General features: G+C 36.1%; 1 protein-coding gene across 13 annotated transcripts in view; it reads left to right on the forward strand.

The window, feature by feature from the left end:
- The window catches only part of NCOA1 (nuclear receptor coactivator 1), a 478179-nt gene that overhangs the window by 179717 nt on the left and 280659 nt on the right, over positions 1–17803 (forward strand). The window contains exon 1 of one of the 13 annotated variants that reach the window (XM_077152267.1): positions 93–1988. The exons of the other annotated variants lie outside the window; for them this stretch is intronic. The gene's annotated coding sequence lies outside the window, so the exon portion shown is untranslated. Of the gene's footprint in view, positions 1–92; positions 1989–17803 lie in introns of those variants that run through there. 13 annotated transcript variants of the gene reach the window in all.

A 17803-nucleotide genomic window follows, 5' to 3' on the forward strand; every position in this document is an offset into this window, starting at 1 on the left:
CAAAGTTTGATTTTTATCACTCCCTTAGCACTAGTTACTTAGTTTGTTCTATATTATATAGTAAACTTTTTTTTGTGGGGGGGGAGGGGTGGGTAGAGAAAGAGAGAGATTCTCTTGTGCATGTTGAATTTGTGTTCCTCATTATATTGCAGAATCCTTGAGATGACATGAGCCACAGCTTTTAGAGTAAAGGTATTTTAAAGGCCATTCAGGACAACCTCCTTAATATTGTAAATGAGCAGACTTAACAGCATAGTGATGTTCTTGGGTCATATATTTAGAGGCAGTACTTGGGTTGAGAATCTAGGGTTTTTGCTTTGGGGATCCTTGATGAGAATTACTTTGTGCATTTGAAAGTTTTTACAAAAAATTAATGACTTAAAAAAAATTACTGTGGTAATATATATGCCACACAAAATTTCCCATTTTAACCACTTTCATGTGTACACTGCTGTGACATTAATTGCATTCACAATATTGTGCTACTGTGGCCATGATCCATTACTAAAACTTTTTCATCACCCCAGATAGAAAGTCTGCACCCATTAAGCAGTAACGGCCCTGTCCCCTGCCTGGTACCTGTTATCTCCTTTTTTACAAAAGAGGTTTTAAATTTTAAGAGTTCTGGTAAGCTTTTCAGTAATATGTGAGCTAGGAAAAAGTGTATATTTTTATTCTTTGACCAAAAATTGACTCCAAAATTGGAACAAGTTATATTCAGGAATTAACTAAGGTTGCTCTCTCAAAAACTACAAAAGAATGCCTGGAAAGAAATGTTGGCTTTTCTTGTTTTGCCCTTATTCAGAATCTGCGTGTGTTTATTGAGTGCTGTCTCTGAGCCAGGTCTTAGCTCTCCATGGTATGTTTTAGAAGTGAGGAAATAAGGCTCAGGGAGGTTTAAGTGCCTGGTTGTGAGACTGCCCAGCTTTGTGGGTGGTAAGGTAATATCTGAGTCCTTCTGACTCTAGATCACATTTGTACCCTCAAGTTGGCCTCTCCCCCACCATGTTTGCCACACTTGGCTGCATGATAGCCCTCTCTTCCTTGTTGGGTTTTCCTTCTGTTCCATACATGTGCTCTGGAGACTCCTACTGTCCCGTTCTTCTCTGATGACCCAGGAGCCATATATACCAGTTACTTAATGAAAGTGTCACTTTAAGATTCCCGTGCTGTTTCTGGTCTCACCTTTGTACTTTGGTAATGTTGATTCTTTGGTGCTTCTGTCTAGGTAAGCTTATCTTTGAATGGTTGGTTTTGGATTCTTAACAATAAGATTCTACCTCCCAAGTTTCGTTAGTATTTAAATAGCTAAAGCTTAGCATACTTTTTTTTTCATTTAGAACAAATTGCTTGGTCATTTTCTTTGTTTCCACTTGTATTTTGAATGGTTGACCTTATTCTGATAGCTTTAATATATTACATCTTAGATTTCTAGTTTTGCCTGTGTGGTTAAAATATTTACATGCTTTTATTATCAAGCATTGATTTGTTTGACAATAAGTGATATTTTGTTGTGAGTGTATGTGTGTATATATAAAGATATTGTATTATAGCTGACCAGAGAGTTGAAGGATGAAAAGTTCTTGCTTTTTGAAAGCATCTGGATGTGTAATACTGGCTTTACTTTGGTGAATTTATTCCGAAGAATCTAGGGTATTTGTTCTGTAAAGTCTGTCATACCTCCTTCTATATTCCAGATGGTATAGGAAGTCTGTAATTGAATTTCTAAGTAGGCACTTAATCATTCATTCATGGTATGGTTATATGAGTACCTACTTTGCTTAAGATGCTGTGTGAAAAGAGGCAAGTTAAATAATGAGATAGAGCCCCTGTTCTTAAGGAGATTGTGACATCAGTTTTCTTCCATACTCTTCCCTTGGTATAATGTTGACCAGAGAGGTGATAAGAAAAACAGGCAAATGCCTGTAAGACTGATTGAATATGGTCAGTGCTGTGAGAGACACTGAAATGAAACTTTGAGGATTCAGGTGAGGGGCTGATTATTTTCATTTGAGAGGGATCAGGGCAAGTTTCCTGGAGGTCTTAGTGGTAGACAAGAGCCCTGAAGGCAGAGACGCGGTGTGGGTGAGGAAAGGAGTATACTCAGAAAGATTAAGTAGCAGAGGTGAAAGGGCAGAAAACTTCGGGTTAATTAGGAGTAATGAAGGGGGGGAAAGTACAAGGAGGAGTGTACTGGAGTGGGAGAGGGAACCAGATATTCTAGGCACAGACATTGGAGTTTTTAATGGAGAAATGTGGTGGGGAGCAGTGAAGTGTGTAGCTTTGGATAAAAATGAGAAATGACAGTTTTCCAAATGAAGGTGAATGGATCTTTTCTTGGCAGATTTTATACCTGAAATTTTATATTTTCATAGTTTCTGAAATGATTCCATATGCAAGGCGTTACCACACTGGGAACTTTCTTATGTATATTTAAGAACAGACTGTGTTTTTTTGAAAAGAAGCTAGTACAAAATCTTTTTCATTGCCTTTTTTTTTATAAGAAGTAGCTTCTTTTAAAAGTATTAAAAGTAATGTACCTTTTTTTATACTTTTTTTTTATAAGAAGTAGCTTCTTTTAAAAGTATTAAAAGTAATGTACTTTTAAACAGTATATCACCATTTGTCATTCTCTAAAATGATGCAGCAGATTTGTTTTTTAAGTGTACAAATGTCATTTCCTTATATAAATATGTACTAAGTGAGATTGGCCATACAAGTCGAAAGTTCCTGACTCTCAATATAGTCCATGATTTATTTTCCTTATTTATTTATGTCCTGCCATGTTCTAAAAAGCATTTAAGGCAGGATGTGTCATGAAGAGTCTTTACCCAGCCCTGTCTATTTGACTGCTCCCTGGTCAACGTTACACCAAGAGAACAGTGTGGAAGACAGCTAGTGTCACAGACTGTGCTCTGGTTATATCTTTTGCCAAACTGATAGTAATTTAGAAATGAATACAGTATTGTGGAAATACCTTTCAAGGTAAGTCCTTTAACTTTGATGAGGTACAAGGGAAATTGGTTGGAATGTGCTGAAAGAGAGAGCCTTGAACCTTGGAAACCCAAATATTTTTAGAGTAATGATCTCTAAAATGGGCTTCTGTAAAATTATCTGGTAAATGGAAGAAATATTAGAAGTCTTTAAGGACGTTTCTTCACTTTCAGTATATTGTGATGTTTTGAAGTTTACTGGGCTGTTTGATTTTTAGATTTATTGTTTTAAATAGTAGACTCTTAATATTGTGTTTTACAGTTGGGAGTCACCGTGAAAATCTTTTGTGTAGTATTTTATAGAAGTTAAATGGTTATCTTGACGCAAAGAACTTCAGACTTGTCTAACTTAAAGATGATTTTCCAGTTTTTCTTTCATGAAAGATGTGCCCAAATAGCTTGTTAGTGGGATGATACCTAGCAGATACTTGTGAAAAATAAACACACTTAATCTGTCCCTTTGGGACAATGGTAAGTTCTTAACAGTGACTCAAAAATTAACTGTTGTTATTCAACATTGTACTGGAAGTTCTAGTCAGAGCAATTAGGCAAGAAAGAGAAATAAAAGGCATCCATATTATAAAGGAAGAAGTAAAACTTTCCTTATTTGCAGATGACGTGACTTAATATACAAAAAACCCACAACAGAGCTCCTAGAAGTAATAAATGAATTTAGCAGAATAAAGGAATACAAGATCAGTGTTCAAAGATCAGTAATGTTTCTAAACACGGGCAATGAACAATTGGAAGAAGAAATCAAGAAAAGATTCTATTTATGATAGCAACTGAAAGAGTCAAATATCTAGGAATAAATCTAACCAAGGTTGTAAAGGACTTGTACATAGAAAACTATAATACCTTGCTAAGAGAAGTCAAATAAGACCTAAATAAATGGAAGAACATTTGATGTTCATGCATTGGAAGACTGAATACTGTTAAGAAATCACTTCTACCCAAAGCAGTTTATAAATTCAGTGTAATCCCAATAAAAATTCCGATGGCCTTCTTTGCAGAAATGAAAAGCCAGTCATCAAATTTATATGGAAGGGTAAGGGGCTCTAAATAGCCAAAACCATCTTGAAAAAGAAGAATTAAGTTGTCTCCAACTCTCTCATCTTAAGACTTAATATAGCCACAGTAATCAAAACAGCATGGTACTGACAGATTTATAGACCAATAGAATAGAATTGAGAGCTCAGAAATCAACCCTCGTGTGTACGACCATCTGATTTTGGACAAGAAGGCAAAGACCACTCATTTGGAAAGAAATAGTATCTCCAACAAATGGTGCTGGAAAAACTGAATCTCCATTTTTAAAAGAATGAAGGAGGACCTCCACCTCACACTGTATACAAAAGGCAACTCAAAATGGACCAAAGACTTAAATAAGAGCTAGACCTACATAATGCCTAGAAGAAACATAGGAAAGCATCTTTAGGCCTTGTGTTAGGCAGGGATTTCTTAGACTTGATATTCAAAGCACAAGCAACAACACAAAAATATATTAATGAAACCTTATCAAAGTTAAAAACTTTTTTGCCTCAAGAAAGTTTATCATGAAAGTAAGAAGGCCTCCTACACAATGGGAGAAAATATTTGGAACCCACATACCCAATAACGGTTTAATATCCATAATATAGAAAGAATTCCTTCAACTCAACAACAAAAGACAAATAACCCAATCAAAAAATGGGCAAAAGACTTGAATAGACATCTTTCCGAAGAAGATAGACAAATGGCCAGAAAGCACATGAAAAGATGCTCACCATCATTAAACGTTAGGGAAAAATGCAAATTAAAACAGCATTTCACACCCACTAGAATGGCTACTATTAGAAAAACAACAGAAAATTACAAGTGGTAGAGAGGATGTGGAGAAATAGGAACACCTATTCATTGCTGGTGGGAATGTAAAATGGTGCAGCCATTGTGGAAGAGAGTTAGGCAGTTCCTCAAGAAAGTATAAAATTATTTTCAAAGTACAAAATTGCCATATGACCTGGCAATTCCACTTCTAGGTATATACCCAAAAGAATTGAAAACAAGGACTCTGACAGATATTTGTACACTGATATTCATGGTGGTATAGTCACGATTGTCAGAAGATGGAAGCAACCCAAGTGTCCATCAACCAGTGAGTAGATAAACAAAATGTGGCATGAACGCACAATGTAATATTATTTAGCCATGAAAAAGAAATAAAGGTTCTAATAAATGTGAAAACATGGATGAACCTTGGAGACATCATGTTGATTGAACTAAGCCAGACAGAAGAGCACTAATATTGTATAATCTCAATGCTATGAAATAGTTAGAATAGGCAAACTCATAGAGTTAGAATCTAGTGTATAGTTTATAGGGGATGGAATAGTGGTGTGGAGTAGGGATTTAAGGCTTAAAATGTACAGCGTTTCTGTTTGAGATAGTGGAGAAGTTTTGGTGATGGATGGTGGTGATGGTAGCCCAATATTTGAATGTATTAACAGCACTGAATTATATATTTGAATGTGATTGAAAGGGGAAATTTTAGGTTGCCTATATCTTACTAGGATATAATAAAAAAAATGCATGGAACTGCACAATTCATTGAACCTTAAGTTATACCATAGACTAGTGTTAGTAGTATAATTATAAAAATGCACTTTCATCACTTGTAATAAATGTCCCACATCAAAGCATGGTGGTAATAACAGGGTGGTATATAAGAATCTTGTATTTTTATGCATGATTGTTCTGTAAACCCACAGCTTCTCTAATAAATAAATTAAAAAAAACTTTTTCAGAATGAAACAAAGTTCAGTGCTATGGAGAGAGCGTATTGAAAATGAATGTTTGGAACCATTTTCATCATTTTTGGATTTAGTTCTGAAAATGACATATGTTAACTTTAAGATCTTTCATATACATACTTGGACTTGGAAATCCAGTTTCCTAACCTGTATAAAAACTTATAAAAGAGGTGTTTTAGTGGTTTGAAACTACTACTGAAAATATAAGAAGGCAATACCATCTGATTAGTTTATAAGAAAAAATGATTGTTATCAGGAAATACGGAAATGCACAAGCTGGGTTTTAGAAAACCCTTCACATAAATTGTGAATGGTATTAAAAATTGAACATTATGTTTATTCAGTATAGCCCATGAAGCAGTTCTTCCCTTTACTTTTACTGATCTTTGTAAAGTATGTTTTTCTGCTATGATCCAAATAAAATAGGCATTTATTATCAAAATAGACTGAATTTACAGCCATACCTTCAAGTTGCTGTATCACAAAGTGTGAAAGTGAGATTAAAAAGTAGCAAACCCTGTTCAATCACATTACTTGCACCAAAAGTAGTGGTTTTCATAGCCCCATTTATTAGGAAGAGCACAAAGTTGTGTCATCAATAAGTAAAATAAATGTTTAAAATTCTGTTTATTTTATTATCTTGTTCTTTTTAATTTACCTTTTGTGTATGCTTGACAAGGTATATAATTTATTGGTTTGGTGTGCTGTGTATATAAGTTATAAGCAAATACGCATGTAACTTCCTATCAAAAAGTTTTTGAATTGTGAGGCATATGATAAGAGTGTTTGATTATTACTATTTTAAAGGGTTCTTAACCTGGAGTTCATGGATTAAGGAGCCCCTAGATAGGCTGTGGAGGTGAGGGATCAGGGGGTGGTCTAGTACAGTCTGAGATTATAGCAAAACTAAGTCTGTGCATTTCTCTGGGGAGAGAATCTGTAGCTTTTACCGCCTTACAGATGGGGCTGTGACCTCCCCAGAGATTAAGAATCTCTGTTGTGAAGGCTCAGGACTTCAATAACTCCATTCATCCAGTCTTTAACCTCTTGCCAAGTTTGTTGGATATATCTGATGTCATTCCTCAAGCCCGCAGTGTGACTGGATTTGTAGTCTGCTTTGCCATTTTGCCATGGATATGATTGCAGTGCCTTTGGCCTCTCCAGTATTTGATATCTATTTGTCATACAGCTACCTAGCCCTTCATCTCTTGGCTACTTTTGTATGTCATGTCCCACCCCTTTTCTTCCCCAATCACCAATTAAAAAAGATTGAACCTATTGTATGAATGTGGTGATGGCAATACATAATGGATAGAAGAGTCTAGTGTCAACTCAAGTGTAGGGACACCTTGTTGAGTAGGCTGGGGTGCCACAGTTGCTATGCTTTTAACCTCTCTTCAGTATCTGAAGCTTCGATTTATAGAGTCCTAAGTTCTGATTTGATGCTTGCTAAAACATCTTTCAGAGTTCTGTCGGCATCTTAGCTCTCTGACTTTTTTCTTTGCTGTCATTGTTCTGATCAGGTCTCGTTGTTGTAGTGTCCAAAGCGGTCTTACTGTCCCAGTGAGTTCCTTCTTCAGTCTACCCTAAGTTTTGTTTTGGAATGGTCATCCTACTTTTTACTTTCATTGTGGTACTTTCATCAAAACCCTTCAATGTGATTACTGTCAAGATAAAGTTGTTCCTTAGCATGGCATTTAAAGCTTACCAATGTCTGACACCAACCTGCTTTTCTGGTATTATTTCCTACTAATTTCTGCCAGTGAACTGTTTGAAATAAAATTGTTGATTTACTGTCCCCTGAACATCCCTTGAGCTTCTCTATTTCTGTCCCTTTGCATATTCCTTTCCCTGGAATATTCTCCCTTATTCTAGTCTTGCGAAATTCTAACCTATCCTTTGAAACTCAGTTCTGATTCCGTCTTGCTTTTTAAGTGTTCTGGCTATAAAATTTAAAAGTAATCATCTTTCTTCTGTGAACACTTTTGTATTTATTTTCTTTATTATTCAATTGGCATTTTCTATGTACTGCCTTGTACTCTGTGGAATTTATTTTTTCATATGTTCTGTTTGTCAAATTAGGGTATGAGAATGGGAAAAGGAGATCATATTTTATGTTTTGTGCTCTGCATTGCCTTCCGCACATAGATATTAAAATATTTGGTGTTAGATGAAATCAGAATGCTGCTTATAGACATGTGTGTGCATGTGTGCTTCTGGAACACATATATAATATCTAAGGATTCACTTTAATGGTTTCAGAGTATTTGGGAAATTTAATTGGAAATCAAATCTTAAGGGCTATGACCAGTAGTCTGGGGCGGCCTCGTGAATCACTGCCTCTTGGTGTGGAGTGCTGTCTGCCATGGGAAAGGCAGGCGTGCATGTGTGTTCTTTCCTCTCTCTTAATGGTGCTGGAGACACAAATTCTTAACATCTTGAGTATTACAACGTGTCTGTTTTACATTTTTAACACAGTCTTTTCAGTAAAAGATACATTTTTATTGAATACCTGTTGTTTAGATGATAATATAGGGCATTGTGAAAGTATTATACCTCTGGGTTCCTGTGCTTCAAGGACATCAAAAGCCCTATGGTGAGTCTCATTTACTTTAAATCCTACACTAATTAGAGAAGACTATAAAAGATACCACATGGGAGTATATGACGTAGTTGTTAAGGGAAACTCAGCTAGCAGTTACAGTTTTTAGTATTTGAAATTTATTTTTCATGTGGAATTGTTTCTCTTTTATGTCTGTGTTCCTTCCCTTAAACCAGACTGTAAATTTAGTGTCCATTTGTTAGACTAGTTTGTATTGCAGTGCTTTGCCCATAGTATACATACATTAATTTGTTACTGATGAGGCTCAGGGCCTGGCATGGTCTGAATAGGATTCCTGGAAGAAGTGAAATTTGGATTAAGTTTGTAGGATTTGGAATGATGCTTATAGCATAGTCCTGTGGAACATGAAGAAAGGGTTCTGTAGTTAAAATAATAAAGTATGTTTCTGCACCATCTGGAACATGAAACCTCCTTGGTTACTGTGGCTTTGGCCCTGAAGTGACCATGTCACTTTCTCTCCTCTTATAATCTATTGGCCAAAGATAGTCACGGAGCATAACCTAAGGTGCTGGGAAAAGTAGGCAGGAACAGGAGTATTTGTTGAGCAGTAAATGTCTTTGTCTCTTCACAGCAGAATTGATTTTCTTAGAGAAAGAAATACCAGAATTAGTGGGCCCTGCTTGGAAACAAGAAAGAAGGGAGGAATCCCTTTTTTTTTTATGTCAGTCTTTTTTTTAATTACTAAATTTACTTGTAAACCGAATTGTAGTGCTGAATGGTTGCCAGTGGGGCAATTAAAGGATGTTTTACTAATGTTCTACTTTTTTTTTTCTGTTTTACTATCTTTAGAGTGTATATTTGGGACAGGTAGAATGTGATTATTTGGCTTCAGTATAACTGGTCCAGAGGGTTTGTATGTATACTGTTTGGCTGGTAAGATTTTAGGGTAAGAGGGAGTAAAGGGCTTTCAAATACTATTGGTGACCTTTTTTTTTTTTTTTAATGAACATTCCTTTTTTATTTCATCACATAGTTGTATATTCATCATCATGATCATTTCTTAGAATATTTGCATCAATTCAGAAAAAGAAATGAAGAGAAAACAGAAAAAAATTCATACATACCATACCCCTAACCCCTCCCTTTCATTGATCAGTAGCATTTCAATCTACTAAATTTGTTTTAACATTTGTTTCACCTGTTATTTATTTTTAATCCATATGTTTCACTCATCTGTCCATAAGGTAGATAAAAGAAGCATCAGACACAAGGTATTCACAATCACACAGTCACATTACGAAAGCTATATCATTATATAATCATCTTCAAGAAACATGGCTACTGGAGCACAGCTCCACATTTTCAGGCAATTTCCTCCAGCCTCTCTGTTACGCCTTAAGTAAAAAGGTGATATCTATTTAATGGGTAAGAATAACCTCCAGGATAACCTCTCACCTCTCTTTGGAATCTCTCAGCCATTGACACTTTATTTTGTCTCATTTCACTCTTCCCCCTTTCAGTTGAGAAGGTTTTCTCAATCCCTTGGTCCTGATTCCCAGCTCATTCTAGGGTTTCTGCCCCATGTTGTATTGGTGACCTTTTGCTGTCTGAGAATATCATAAAATTAATCTTTCTGGTGCCTGGAGGTGCTTTTCCCTCTCTTATCAACACATTGCTAATTTATTAAACGTGTTTTCTGCATTTTGTGTTTTCTTTCTGATGCTTGGTTTGATAAGAACTGTTGGGTGTGTTCAACAGTGTTGTTGGTCAAGTATGTAGAACTAGAAAGCTCAGGTTCTTATTATATACAAGGCTCTTTTCTCCCTAGTTTTATTCCTGAAGTCATCAATGCTGAACTTTTTAGTCCTTAGGGTTTCTTTCCAACTACATTGCAGTAATTTTCTCCATTTTAAATGAAAAATAAACTATATATATATATATATATATAATACATCACTACATTCTAATAAATTTAAAGAAATGGAAATATATGGAGTTAAAAGATGAAAGTCTCTGTAGAGAATTATATGGTAGCTATTAATTCAGGCTGTCTAATAAACCTGCCCCTCTTCTTAATCTGTGCTCTCTTGGTGTTGAATTGAAGTAATTTGATGGCTGAGTTGTATGTTGGGAAACTCTCTTCATGTTTTCAGGTGATAGGATGGGCATGTGACCCAGGCTTGGTCTGTCATAATGCTTCAGTCTCTTGAACACACTGATTGCTGCAGGATGGTCACTTGACCAAAATCGGTTCAGAGCCCTTCCCTGAGATTGACTGAACAGATGCTGGGAGAAGGACGATTGATCTCATTCCGTTGGGGTTGCTAGACTGAGTGAGTTAGAGGTTGCCTGACCACACGAAGAAAGCCCATCTGCCATAGGAAAGCATGAGGGCAACCTCCAGACGGAAGCAACTGACCGAGGCAGCTGGACAGACTTGCCCTTTCTCCCACACATGCGCTATCTCACACACTTGCGTGCATGAGCACGGGTGCGACTGGAACCTCTGGATCCAGGTGCAGTTTAAATTTAGATCCGTTCTACATTTTCCAGTTAGAGGAGCTAATCACTTAACTTGCTTGTGCTAGTTTGAACTGGGTTTCAGTCTCTTGGAACTGAAAGAGTCTTGACTAATCTACATCGCTCTTTGCTCCCTCCCAGATTCCTCTCTTCCTCTCCCCTCCAAGCTGGTATCTTTCTCTGTCTCTCTCTCTGTCACACACACACACACACACACACACACACACACACACACACACACACAGGATCATTCTATGTGAATTGTTAAGACATTTTTTTTTACTTCATAAGGTGAAGCACAATAGAAAATGAGGGATGCCTGCATATTGTATTAATCTCCCCTAAGATTCTCTATTCATTTTTGTTCACTTTTCTGCTGGGATTCTTATCTTTTTAAGTTTAATTTTAGTTTTGATTGTTTTCCAGCCATACTATGCTTATGATGTAGTTGTATAAACACTAACTAGCACTGTCCCTGGTGGACACCTGACCCTCTTATCTAGTTATTTCAGAAAGAAAGATAGGAGAACTACTTCAGAACCCAAATCATATGTATTTTTTGCAGATATCCTTGACATTTAATTGCCTTCTACATAGCCACCAAATTTAGCTAGCTGGGGTGTACATTTCTCAACTAGAAGCTCTATGGGTGTTTAATTTAGGTGATTTTATGACAGAGTTAACTGTTGGGAAACTTGCTTTAAAATTGTTCTGGGTCAAAATTATTGTTACTGCTTTGAATGGCATAGGATTTGGGAACTCAATTGGCTATTTGTCCATTGCTGTAGACTCAGATCCCTTTTTCAGAGGAAAATATGGCAGAGGTGAGTTGGCTGCCTGCTCAGGCAACTTTACTGATAAGTGTCTCAGTTTTACTAAGAGAAAAATGTCCCCATCTACCCTGGATTTCATTGACGATGAATGCACGTAACCTACCTGCAACTGGGAACATGGAACAGCTTCTCCCTAGCAAGTCTGTATCCTCTTACTCTGGTAGTTAAAAACAATACTCTGTGAGAATCCCCTGAAACACATCCAACCCATTGTTTTGGAAACAATTAGAATTTTTATTTGGATCAAGCCAGAACACCAGAGAACTATGTTGATTGCATTGTTTTAGACTGGTGTAGAATTATTTTTACAGAATTGTTCTTTGATGTAATTCATTTGAGGGCCATTAAAACAAACAGCTTTATGGAATTTAGTACTCCTTTTCTTGTGGAGTTCTGGTGAGGATATTATTTTCTGGTTGATGATGAAGGTGATGGTTCTGCTACTGTAGCTATTAAACTACTATCGGAGCACAAAGTGAGTTGGTATTTGATGGGCAAATACTCCTTTTAGCTGACTGCAAACGCTTTTGCCCAAAGGGAGACGCATTATTATGGATGAGGGGTTATGTAATGGTTATGATTGTGGGTTCTGGAGCCCAATTTCCCAGGCTGGAATCCCGGCTGTGCTACTTCCTAGTTGTATGTTACTTAATCTCTCAGTGCTTCACTTTTCTCATCTATAAAATGGGAATAGTAATTACACTTACTTCCACAAAGTTATGAGAGTTTTGTGAGTTCATCCATGTAAAATGCTTAAAACTGCCTGGTCTGGGAGCAGTGAAGGTGAGGTATTGTTTTTATCATCATAGTTATGCAAACCATGCAATAATTTTTTTTTCAGGTCTTAGAATCAGGAAAAACTGTGCTTCCTTTGACAAAGTTTTACTTCTATTACAGTCTTTGTGACTTCCAGAGAGGTTTTTCTGTCTGTGTAAGGAAGCTCAGAGCCAAATGTGTGGCCCTCCCGTAGCACCTACATAGGACCTTGTGGCAAATAGTTTGTGTGGTAAATTTACCTCTAATTTGACTTGTCTTCTTCCCTCATTTTCTCTTTGCCCCAGTTTCTTCCTTTTTAATTCTAACAGAGTGTGAACTGTCTCAAATCCTTTTGGAAGAAAATGGATAATAAACAAGTAATCTTTGTTACAACCTATGCTCATGTTAAAATTTCAGGTTAATCTTCATTTGATCTACTTTAAGACAGGGACATGCTATCTTAATTTTCATTAAGATATCTTACATCTCATCATAGGATTGGTTACTTCTGGGCAGATTCCTGTTAACGCCTAGTCCTGTTGATGGTGTGGGTTTTCTTTTAAGCTTCAGTTACAAAAGTGTTCCTGACTTTTCTTGTTTGTATTTTTCCTTGACCTTTGTTCCTGCAATGTCTTGTAGATTTAGGATGTGTATGTCATTTTAAGAACTTGTAAATCTACAGTCTTTAAAAATAGTCCCTAGATAAGATTATTAACATAGGTACAAATTCAGCAGAGTAGACTGTGTTATTATTGCCATTCTTTTAAAAACCAGAATGCTAATTTGCTGATCTACTTTGGGAAAAACCAAATGTCCCCAAACCTAAAATATTCTTGAATACTCTGGTTATGTCACTGGGATATTCATTCTCCCAAGCACATGTACATTGGGCTTCTGTTATTAACTTTTAGGGGGGAGAATAAAAAAAGATTTTTTGTTTTGAAATTAGGATTTGTCTTTTAAGTCTTTTATTTCTAGGTTCTCTCTCTCTCTCTCTCTCTCTCTCTCTCTCTCTCTCTCTCTCACCCCTGTAATTTATTTGATGGACAGCCTGGTGGTTGTCCTGTAGAATTTCCTACACTCAGAATTTTGGTATAGTTTCATATGTTCCTCTCGTAAACTGGAACTTTGACTTAGAGGCAAGACTTCTTCATATGTGGTCTTGTGAGACCTTGTTTTTCTGTGATGTTAGCAGCTCTTGATGCTGCTATTGGTTTTTGTTTCTTAAGATCCCAAAGTGATCACTATGATATCTAGATGAGAAATGGGAAGCATTATCCAGAAGTGGTGGAGTCAGTCTACTCTGTAAGGTATGACTCATGGTGACCATTTGAGAATGAAGCACTGTGGAGAACCAAAGACCTGTGTTTACTTTTGCATAATTAAGAACAAAAAAGACAATAAAAACAACATTAACAATGACAGCAATAGCTGCATTCATTTAGTGCTTATTTTACACCAGTTCTGTGCTAAGTGCTTTCTATACATTGTGTAATTGAATCCTCCTGATTACCCTCTAAGCCAGCATTATCACTTTGTGCATTTCAGAGAGTTACATAAAATGTCCAAGGCTACATTGCCTAGAGGTAGTGAAGCAGGAATCCAAGCTCTTCTTCTCTCCAAGCTTGTGCTCTTGATTGCTGTGTTCTACCATTACTGTAGAAATGTGTATAAATATGGCTCTAATCTACCGTATGAGGTTAATGAGGTACTGTGTGTGAAAGTACCTTGATAAGTACAATAGATGTTAAAATGAGAATTGGGCTGAGCTGACAATGTACAAGGAAAGGAAGGGTGGTGGCCTTTGCCTTTGGCTAAGTGACAATGGAATAGTTGGAATGGACAGAAAGAAAGAGACAGACACAGAGAGACAGAGGAAGACAGAAAGAGATGAGAGAGAGAGAGGGAGAGAGGGAGAGAGGGAGAGATGTTTCCATTGATCCTGCTGTTGAGTTGTGCAAGAGTTTCTCCCCTTCTTAAAATTGAGAGTGATAGAGATTATCTATGTGGTAAATATCACATGTGATAGGTTACTTAAGAGTCCCAGTGTGAATTGTGATGTCATCTGCCATGTATCTAAGCTTGTACAGATAATTTTAGCTGATTGAGTAAGAGTATAATCATAGGTCAATCTTATCCTAAAAGAACAAGTATTTATAAGTAAGAAAGAGGGGTCAACTGAGTTTGTAATATTTTGGTTCTTTAGCTGAGTAATGGGCATATCATATATGCTAAAATGATTTCAGTATCTTTTTTGTATGTCTGAAATATTTTATAAAAATGCTGACCACTAACATTTGCATGTATGATTGAGGTAAGCCTTAGCAGACTAAGACATAAAGAAATGGCATTTAGGCATATAAGGGGTAGGGTTGTAACAGCAAGCTGTTAACAGTTACGATAAATTGGCAGTGAGTATGTGGAGAACTGTGCTGAAGAGATCCAGGCTTAGAGGTAGATGGTGGTGTGATTGATGGCTGATATCTGACATGGGGCAGACATGCTGAATGTAGAAATACATGCTTTTTTCTGTTAATGGTTTTATCAGAAAGTCCCAGGACTTGAACTGGATATATCTTGGTCCATTATTTCTTGTAATTTTTGTGAGTCTGGGATCTCCAGAGAAACAGAACCTACAGGCTGTATCTCTGTGTCTGTCTGTTTACATATGCACATATGTGTATGTGTATGTATAAGTATATGTATGTTTGTGTATATATGTATGTGTATGTAAATAATGTTAAGCGATTTATTATAGGAGTTGTCTCACCTTACCATGGGATTGACAAATCCATATACTGTAGGGCAGGCTTCACGTTGGGAGTTCTGGTGAAGATTTTGATGAATTCCCCAGGAGACAACTGGCTGATTGAAGTAAAGATAGAAATTCTCACTTCTTACTGCTGAAATCATCAGTTCTCTCTTTAAGGCCTTCAGCTGATTGGATGAGGATGAGACTTCTCTCATTGTTGAAGGCAGTAGCCTCAGTTGATTGGAGATACAGTCCATCAATTTAATGGGGTTAAATTGATGATTTAACCCCATGAAATACTCTTATAGTAACAGTCAGGCCTGTACTTGCTTGACCACAGAACTGGACACCGTCACCTGGTCAAGTTGACATATGAACTTTGCCATCACACAGTTCTTCAGTTACTCTGAGAAGCATATGGTTATACTCTCTGTTTCCTGTATGAAAGATACATAATCTAGTTTTTTAGGATTTCATTCTGATACAGTGATGGAAAGTGTCCTAGTTATTTGTTTTATTGTGATATAATTTGTATCATAATATTTACCTTGTTAACATGTACAATTCAGTGTTTTTCTTTTGTATGTTCACAAAATTGTGCAAAGATCACCACTTTCAATATTAGAATATTTTCATTATTGCAAAAAAGAAACCCCATTCCCATTAGCATTCACTCCCCATGGTCTCCTTCCCTAGCCCCTGGCAACTACTAATCTACTTTCTATCACTATGAATTTACCTATTCTATATATTTCAGACATATAATTGGAATCAAACAAGATGTGACCTTTTGTATCGGCTTCTTTTACTTAGTATAATGCTTTCAGGGTTCATCCATGTTGTAGCATGTATCAGAACATCATTCCTTTTTATGGCCAAATAATATTCCACTGTATAGATACACCAAATTTCGTTTATTCATTTGTTGATAGACATTTAGATTGTTTCCATTTTTGACTTATGAATAATGCTGCTATGATCTTTCATGTGTAAGTTTTGCGTGGACATGTGCGTTCATTTCTCTTGGGTGTACAACCTAGGAGTAGAATTGCAGGATCATATGGTAATTCTATATTTAATTTTTCTAGGAAATGCAGAAATGCTTTCCAAAGCTTCCATACCATTTTACATTAGCACCAGCAGTGTATGAGGATTTCAGTTTCTCCACATCCTTATCAACACTTGCTATTGTCTTTTTGGTTTTAGGTGTCCTGGTGGTTGTGAAATGATATCTCCTTGTGGTCTTGATTTGCATTTCTCTAATGGCTAATGGTGTTGAACATCTTTGTATGTGCTTCTTGGCCATTTGTATATCTTCTTTGTAGAAGTATCTATTCAAATCCTTTGCCCATTTTTTAATTTGAGAGATTTGTCTTATTGTTGAGTTTATCAGTTCTTATTCATTTTGAATACAATTCCCTTATCAGAAAGGTGCTTTGTAAATATATTCTTCCATTTGATGGGTTGCCTTTTCACTTTCTTCTGAGTGTCCTTTGAGGTTCACAAGTTTTTAATTTTGATGAAGTCCAATTTGTCTATTTTATCTTTGGCTGTTGTGTTTTTAGTGTTAGTGTTATGTGTAAGAACCCATTGCCTAATCCAAGGTCATGAGGATTTGTGTTTATGTTTTCTTCTAAGAGCTTTATAGTTTTCAGTGCTTACAATTAGGTTTTTGATCCATTTTGAGTTAATTTTTCTATATGATAAGTGGTTCACCGCAGTTCTTTTTGCAATAGAGATAAAGCTCATTATCTGGCAAACGAACATGTCTGCAAGATCTTTTGATTCACTTAACTTGATAATATTTTAGTCAGTATGTGATTTTCTGCCATCTCATTATTTCACCTCTGAACTCCAGCTAGTGTGTATTTTATTGGACTTAAGTGGAGTTTCTTTACAAAATCATTGTAAGCTTTGCATCTATCATTAGAATGTGAGAATTAGGAGGAAGTTTATTGATCAGCTCTTTATCAGAAGAGAGTCCCTAATATCTGTGGCTTTCAACTTTTTGGACATGTTCAGAAATGGTTAGTTTACTTCATTGGATTGTAATATAATGCAATGGTTGCTCTAAGAAATCTTGCCTAATCAAAAATCATTTTATAAAAAAATATTTCAGAGGGAAAATGGGGTTTAAATAAGCTATTTTTTCCTGTAGCAATTTTAATTAGAAAATAGCTGATGATTGCATCCTAACCCACTGTGCTTTATAATTAAATGAGAGCATTATATTCATTAGCACAGTTGGAGAAGATTGTTTTATTTATTAAAAAATTCAGTTCAGCTTTACAAATTTTTAATGGTTAGAAGGTTTATTCTTTTATTTAGCTGGAATATTGCCCTTGGTAATGACTACCCATTTTATCAATGTCCTCTTAATATCTGGAGTCTAAAATGAAACACAGGGCTTCACTTATGTGCAGAGTTGTACAAAGTATGGTTGGCTGATAGTTCTTTTTCTTTAATATAACTCAGAATTAAACAGTATGTGGTAGCTGTATCTTCTTTGGGGCTTATCATGAACTTGTGATCAAATGAAACATCTTAAACAAGAGTTACTAAGCTTCATGCCCTATTCTTTTGAAACCCCAGAGTTG

Source organism: Tamandua tetradactyla, chromosome 3 (assembly GCF_023851605.1).
Source record: "Tamandua tetradactyla isolate mTamTet1 chromosome 3, mTamTet1.pri, whole genome shotgun sequence".
Lineage (NCBI taxonomy): Eukaryota > Metazoa > Chordata > Mammalia > Pilosa > Myrmecophagidae > Tamandua > Tamandua tetradactyla.